The 8,486-nt window shown below is 35.6% G+C and overlaps 1 pseudogene; it reads left to right on the top strand.

Moving 5' to 3' along the window:
* The first annotated feature begins 5,108 nt into the window (after positions 1 to 5,108).
* Positions 5,109 to 5,669, top strand: LOC141511399 (cytochrome c, somatic pseudogene; annotated as a pseudogene).
* The last annotated feature ends 2,817 nt before the right edge of the window (positions 5,670 to 8,486 follow it).

Below are 8,486 nucleotides of genomic sequence, written 5' to 3'. Positions count from 1 at the left end.
GTGATTCAAGAGAATTACAAAAAAAAAGAAACAACAAATTGGAAAACTACTTAAAACATAGAATTGATCAAATGAAAAAAGGAGATAAAAAAATCCACCGAAGGAAATAACTCTCTAAAGAGTACAATTGATCAAATGGAAAAGAAAATACAAAGCTAAAAACAATATTTTAAAAATTAAAGTTGGGAAAGTGAAAGCTAATAACTCTATGAGGCATTAAGAATTAATCAAGCAAATTCAAAAGAATGAAAAAATGGAAGAAAATAAAATACCTCATCAGAAAAACAACTGACCTAGAAAATAGATCCATGAGAGACAATAACAGAATCATTAGGCTTGGGGTGGCTAGGGCGCAAGTGTATAGAGCACCAGCCCTGGAGTCAGGAGTCCCTGAGTTCAAATCCAGCCTCAGACATCTCATAATTACCTAGCTGTGTGGCCTTGGGCAAGCCACTTAACCCCATTTGCCTTGCAAAAACCTAAAAAAGAAAAAAAAAAAGAATCATTGGGCTTCCTGAAAGCCAAAATCAAAAGGAGGACCTAAATAGCATATTTCAATAAAGTATCAAAAAAAAAACTGTCATGAGATTCTGGAACTAAAGTACAAAATATGCATTGAAAGAATCCACTAAGGAAAGAGATCCCAAAAGAAAAACTCTAGAGCTACCAAGTCAGATAACCTGAAAGATACAATCAAAAATATCAGGGTCATTATCAGAATTAAACAGAACTTGACAACTGCAACATTAAAAAATCATGGAACTTGATATTCTGAAAGGTAAATGAAATGAACAAAGAGGGGTTAAACATGCACACATAGTTTAATATTTTTGTTTTTGTTCAGTCATTTCAGTCACATCTGACTCCTTATGACCCTGCAATTTGTTATAGAAATACATTACACTTAACAGTAGTAAGAAATATATACTAAGGAAAATGTCACTGAGGCAAATTGAGGCATGATATTCTTCAGGGCAAGATTAGAATTTATTAGCTGTGCTGCATATAGCTATTAATAAAGTGGGTCAAGGGAGAAATTAGGTGGCACACTGGATAAAGCATTGGCACTGGAGTCAAGAGGACCTGAGTTCAACTCCAACCCCAAACACTTAATAATTGCTTCACTGTGTGACTTTGGGCAAGTCACTTAACCCAATTGCCTTAAAATAAAAAAAAATTTAAATAATAAAGTGGGTCAAACGATCTCCCTCTTGTGTGGGGTCAGTGACTTGAGCATGATGAATTAATCAGGCTAGTTTTTGGTGTTTTGGTTGTTCAGTTGTTTTTCAGTTATTTCCATCTCTTTGTGATCCCCAATCAGAGTTTTCTTGGTAAAGATACTGGAATGGTTTCTCCAGCTCATTTTACAGATGAGGAACTGAGGCAAATAGGGTTAAGTGATTTGCCCAGGGTCACAAAGCTAGGAAGTGTCAGAGGTCAGATTTGAATTAAGGAAGATGAATCTTCCTGACTATAAGTCTAGCTCTCTAGCCATTGTGCCACCTAGCTTTCTGATTAGGCTAACAGTAACCATTAAATTGGGACAAAAGTCTCTCTCAAGGGCCAAAGAGCCTGAGGAACAGCCAATAGTATTTTTAAACCTAGTTCTGTCTTTCTTCTAGCTGACCTGACATCATTTAAGCCTCCTCTGGCAAATGTAAGAAAATCATTATCAATAGACATTTCAATGAGGAGTTGGGTTAAGAGTTACTTCTGCTCCTCCCTATTGCTTCCTCTGGGAGAGAGGAATAAACCTCAAGTGATAGAATTACTCTGCAGAGCATGGTTGTAGCCTGCAATGGTTTTGACTGAATCAACTTGAATTTAGGTTGAGGGGTTGATAGGTGAGTTTACCAAGGTGGACAATACCAGGGTAGAGATACAAAGCAAAAAGTAGAATTGAGATTTAAATGTCCCATGTAGCACTAGTCTAAGCGCTTGCCAAGCCCTTTCAGGGCTGGACTACTACCTTTTGGTAACTATCTTTCACCCAACTCTCACTCATGGCTCCAAGAAGCCATAGGGTGTGCATTGACCACAACCCACCAAATCACCTATATAATGTTGAAAATAACTGACAGGCTTCAAACACATTACTGATTTAGAGGGGATCTATACCCCAGACATGTGAAAACTTCCCATGGCAGATGAGAGCCATGAAGATCACATAAACTGTTTCCTGTCACTGAACTTCAGTGGTGCAGGAAAAGATAGTGTACCTTAAGGACCATATGCAACTATGCCTTTCTTAAATCTAATTCATGTGCAAGTCAAGACATCATTCCATGATGTCTTTGGTCTTTTTTTAAAACAAAGGACAAACAACAAAAACAAAATATAGAGGACAAAAAGATTGATCTTTAGGCAGACCTCCAGAATTCTAGGTGAAGGATAAAGTTTGCAAGGTTAACAAATTTATACTCACCCTGTATGAAAGAGTATTAACCTACACTACCTTGATTAAGACAGAATTAAAATCAATTTTCAATTTTGTGGAAGGACATAGCTGGGGTTGGAATAATCACATGAAAAAACAAACTTCCCAATTCTCAAGGAAGAAAACTATAATTTAAGGGAGTGACTGGGATTAATTTATAGTATAGGAAAATGGCTAAAGAGATTGTAGTATAAATGAATGTAATGTATATTATTTTGTTCTAAGAACTGATCAAAGAAATGAATTGAGAGCATCTGAATAGTATGAACTGATATAGAGTGAAGGGAGCAGAACCAGGAGCCAGTTTGTTCAAGAACAGTTACATTATTAAGAAAAACAATTGAAAGATTTAAGAACTGTCTTTGATCAGCCATATCTCCATAAGATGATAATGAGTATATTACTTCTTGACAAAGAGATGATAGATACAAGGTACAGAGACCCATATTTTGGATATAGTAGCTGTTTAAATTCATTTTGCTTTCCCGTATTTATCTGTTACAAGGATTTTAATTCCTTTCTCTTAGTTAATGGTAGGAGGGGAGGACCAGGTAAGAGAGGAGGGAGTTAGCAATAATAAAAAAAAGGACAAGAAGGACATTTAAATAATTTTTTAAAAATATCAAAGATATGAATATAAAGAAGTTCAAAAGAAAATATACACATTAAGGATAATTTTGAAGTTAATGTGTTTATAGAGAGAAAATGGACCTTAAAGAAATAAGATAATAGCATTCCTGATGAAAAGACTAAAACTAAGTGAACATTTTGAAACAGAAATGCAGGTACTAGGAGAAAAATATAAAGATACATACATTTGTTCAACTGGAAGGAACAATGTGGTGATTTTTTTTAATAAGCTAAGAAACAAATTATCTTCTTAAAATCTTGAAGAGTCATAAAAATATGACAATATCTCAGGGTTGTTTTATTTTGATGGTCTCAGAAGATAGAAATGGGAGAAGTGGTAGACAGTACTGGGGAAGAAAGGAAGTAGTTGAGACACATCAATGTCATAATTTAGGTGCATAAAATGAAGGAAATTTAATTAAACAGATGAAAAGGGTTAGAGGAGATTAAAATCCCACAAACTTTATTTTTATCTGAACCAAACAAAAGACCATTGCACACAATTACATACTTGCACACATAATAACCACTAAATAGAAATAAATTAAACACAGAAGGGAAATAGGAGTGAGTGGGGGGTTGGGGGAGACTGAGGTTTAAGAGGGAGATAAAGAAATAGGTATAAGCAAAACAAACTACAATGTTGGCATACATATTCCAGCTGCAATGTTGGAATGTTCAGTGGGGAGATGTATAAAAGAAAAGGAAGAAAGAGCAAAAACTTAGGAATGTGAATAGGGTAAGAGAAAGAGAAGAGGGACAATAATCATTTCATATTGTTCATCCTTGATACTTGAAGAGAACTGAAGACATCATGATTAGGACTGACATACATGTTAGGGTTAACATACAGTTGTGTTCAACTGTGACTCTGTGGATCACATATGTGATTTACCACCCTTTTATAAGAGAGAGATGAAAGGAATAAAAGAAAAATTTGTAAAGACAGGATGGAGGTAAGCACACAATTAACAATTATAACTGGAATGTGAATAGAATTAACTCACCCATAAAACTCTAGAGGATGACAGAAAAAAATTAGAAAATAAAATCCAACAACACATTGTTTACAAGAAACACTTGAAAGTTAACAATGTAAAATCTGGAAAATTACCTTCTTTGGGGGATGGGGGGAGGAAAAATTGTAAAACTCAAAATAAATAAAATCTGCATATCCACCAAAAAAAAAAAAAAGAAAGTTAAAGATTCGCTTGGACTTAAAATGAGAGGCTGAAGGAAAATCAATGTTTTCATTAAAATTTTTTTAAAAGCAAAAACAGAAATGACAAATAAAGCTACAATAAAAACAGACATGATAAAGGAATTAGACAAGGAAACAATTTATGCTTAAAAGTACCATCAATTAATATTAATAATTAACACATAATTAAACAGTATAGTATCTAAATAATTAAAGAAAAAGTTAATCTAACTGAATGGAAAAATAGGTGATGAAACTATAATGGTGTATTTCAGATCTAGACAAATCCAACCAAAATAGAAAACAAAAGCTAAGTTTCTGAAAAGAACTCAAAATAACCTGTTAGCTCTCTGATTATTATTATTATTATTTTTTAGGTTTTTTGCAAGGCAAATGGGGTTAAGTAGCTTGCCCAAGGCCACACACCTAGGCAATTATTAAGTGTCTGAGGCCGGATTTGAAGTCAGGTACTCCTGACTCCAGGGCCTGATGCTCTATCCACTGCACCACCTAGCTGCCCCTGCTCTCTGATTATTATTGGGTGAGAATAAAAAGAATATATATATATATGTATATATATATATATATATATATATATATATATATATATATATATACTATCTCAGTTATGTATGACACTTTTACAAAATTTAACCCTGTATTTGAACAATAAATAAATCACCAAAAATTCAGAATAGCAGAAATGCTAACCACATATTTTAATTTATTGATCAGAATGCAATAAAAACTATACCCAACTAAATATCTGTGATGAAATAATTTAAAATTATTTGGAAGTAACTTTATTCTAAAGAATTGATAGGTCAGGGCAGAGGCAGCGCGGGGCGCAGCGGGCCGGACCGGGGACTGGGCCGCCATGGGGGACGTGGAGAAGGGCAAGAAGATCTTCGTGCAGAAGTGTGCCCAGTGCCACACGGTGGAGAAGGGCGGCAAGCACAAGACCGGCCCCAACCTGCACGGGCTGTTCGGCCGCAAGACGGGCCAGGCCGCCGGCTTCTCCTACACCGACGCCAACGGGAACAAAGGCATTACCTGGGCAGAGGACACCTTGATGGAATACCTGGAGAACCCCAAGAAGTACATCCCGGGCACCAAGATGATCTTCGCGGGCATCAAGAAGAAGGGCGAGCGGGCCGACTTGATAGCCTACCTGAAGGTCACCAGCGAGTAGCCGCGCCGCCGCCTTATTTATTGTCCGAAGCAGCCCAGGAGACTCCTTTCCTTTTTGTACGTGTACCATAACGGCCCTATTTAATTGGTCTCATGGCCTTGAGCATTTCGATCATGAATGGCTGTTCCAATAGAGAAATTATGCAGATTAGGTAGGCTTGGGGTTAGAAATCTCCCTTCTCTCTGTTTCGGTCACCACCAAGCTGTCACACTTGAATATTCGTTTTTTTAAAAGATTTAGGCAATTTTTTTTTTAAAGCAAGGGCTAGGTGCCCGTGCCCCACGTCTTAGAAAAGTTTTAATTAAATCTGGCTTCCTTCACCAAACTCTGGGGGAAGCCTACTTAATAATTTCATATGACTTTTACCTGTTACCGGTTTTGGGGGTGGGGGGGATTGTTCTGGGGGGGGGTTAGGCCCCAGCCTGTCCAAAGGCCAGTCCTATTGAATCCCATCTTAAGTTCCCTAACTTTGTGCATAAGTAACTTAAATTACAACGATTTCATTAAAATACTGCCTTTCACTTGTTGAAAGGCATTTCAGTGTATTGTCTAAGGACTGAGTAAAGGTCATCCCATCCCTGCTGGAGTTCAGTTGGAGATAGGATCTCCCGAAGACCTGTTGAATGGAAAGATTACAGGCATGTTCTTAGTATGTGAATAGCAGTGGTATATTCACTTGGAGAGTCCAGTTTAGGGATGTACCATTAGTACTACATCTGTAGCCATATTTAAAACTTAATGCACTTGGAGGATTCAGTTGTATGGAGATGTGCCATTAGTGCATCCATGGTCACCCCCAAAACTTGATTCAGCCATTAAACATTTGTGAATATACTTTAAAAAAAAAGAATTGATAGGTCAAAGAACAAAATACAGAAATCATAGAAATTTCATCAAATAAAATATAATAAGACAACATACTAAAACTTAGAGGATACAACTCTAGTAGTCTAGAGGGGAAATTTTATATCTCTGAATGCTTTACTAAGCACAAGAAAGAAAGAACAAATCAATAAATGAGCATACAATTAAAACAAAAAAGCACAACAAATAGCCCACACTCAGATTTTTCCATTTTGGGGTTTTGTTTTGTTTTTTGTGCATAATATCTGATAGACATTTCGTTGGATTACTCAAAATATTTTTTCTTTTAAATTTTTTGTCTCTTAATCAGTGCTGTTCAAGACAACTTGACTTTTTTTATATAAATATTTTATTTGTTTTCCAATTATATACAATAATAGTTTCTACCTATCATTTTTGTAATGTTTTGAATTTTACAATTTTTCCCCCAAACTCCCTTCCCTCCTCCCCCCCACCTCCCCACAGAAGGCAGTCTGATAACCTTTACATTGTTTCCATGCTATATACTGACCAAAAATGAATGTGTTGAGAGAAAAATCATATCCTTGAGGAAAAAAATAAAACATAAGACATAGAAAAATTATGTAGTACATATGACAACTTTTTTTTTTAAGTGAAAGTAATAGCCTATGGTCTTTGCTTAAACTCCACAGTTCTTTCTTTGGACAAGATGATGTTCTCCATTGCAAATACCCTAAAATTGTCCTGGATTATTGCACTGATGAAATGAGTAAGTCCATTAAAGCTGATCATCAACCCTATGTTGTCGTTATGGTGTACAATGTTCTTCTGGTTCTGTTCATCTCACTCAGTATCAGTTTATGCAAGTCTTTCCAGGCTTCTCTGAATTCCCATACCTCCTGGTTTCTGAACATCCATCACATACATATACCACAATTTGTTCAGTCATTCACCACTTGATGGACATTCAATTGATTTCCAATTCTGTTACCACAGAGCTGCTATGAATATTTTTGCACATGTGACCTTTTTACCCTTTTTCATGATCTCTTGAGGATATAGATCTAGCAATGGTATTGCTGGATTTAAGGGTACACACATTTTTATTGCCCTTTGGGCATAATTCCAAAATGCTCTCCAGAAAGGTTGGATGAGTTCACAGCTCCACCAACAATGTATTAGTGTCCCAGATTTCCCACATCCCTTCCAACATTGATCATTGTCTTTTCTGGTCTTATTGGCCAATCTGAGAGGTATGAGGTAGTACCTTAGAGATCCTTTAATTTGTATTTTTCTAATCAGTAATGATTTAGAGCAATTTTTCATATGACTATGGATAACTTTGATTTCCTCATCTGTAAGTTGCCTTTGCATATCCTTTGACCATTTGTTAATTGGGCAATGGTTTATTTTTTTCTAAATTTGACTCAGTTCTCTATATGTTTTAAAAATGAGTCCATTATCAGAAATACTAATCATAAAAATTGTTTCCCAATTTACTACATTTCTTTTTATCTTAGTTACAGGGGTTTTGTTTGTGCCAAAGATTTTTAATTTAATGTAATCAAAATTATCTAGTTTGTTTTTAATAATATTCTCCATTTCTTCCTTAGTCATAAACTGTTTCCCTTTCCATAGATCTGACAGGAAAACTATTCCTTGATCTCCTAGTTTGCTTGTAATAGTCTTATATGTCTAAATCCTGTACCTATTTTGATCTTATCTTGGTATAGGGTGTGAGATGTTGGTGTAATCTGAGTTTTTGCTATACTAACTTCTAATTTTCCTAGCAGATTTTATTGAAGAGAGAATTTTTATCTCAGAAGCTGGACTCTTTTGGTTTATCAAACAGCAAATTATTATAATCATTTCCTGCTATCTCTTTTGCACCTAGTCTATTCCCCTGATCCATCACTCTATTTCTTTTTTTAATTAATTTTTTTTATTTAAAGTAATGTGATTATGTGACTTGTCCAAGGTCAAACAATTATTAAGTGGCTCAGGTCAGATTTGGACTCAGGTCTTCCTGACTCCTCATCTGGTACTCTAACCAGTGTACCACCTAGCTGCCCCCACCACTCTATTTCATAGCCAGTACCAGACAGTTTTGATGACTGATGATTTATAATATAATTTTAAATCTGTTAAGGCAAGGGCACCTTCTTTTGCACTTTTTTCATTAAATCCCTGTATATTCTTGA

This window comes from Macrotis lagotis, chromosome 2 (genome assembly GCF_037893015.1).
Source record: "Macrotis lagotis isolate mMagLag1 chromosome 2, bilby.v1.9.chrom.fasta, whole genome shotgun sequence".
NCBI classification, from domain to species: domain Eukaryota; kingdom Metazoa; phylum Chordata; class Mammalia; order Peramelemorphia; family Peramelidae; genus Macrotis; species Macrotis lagotis.
This window is presented reverse-complemented; position numbering and strand designations above follow the sequence as displayed.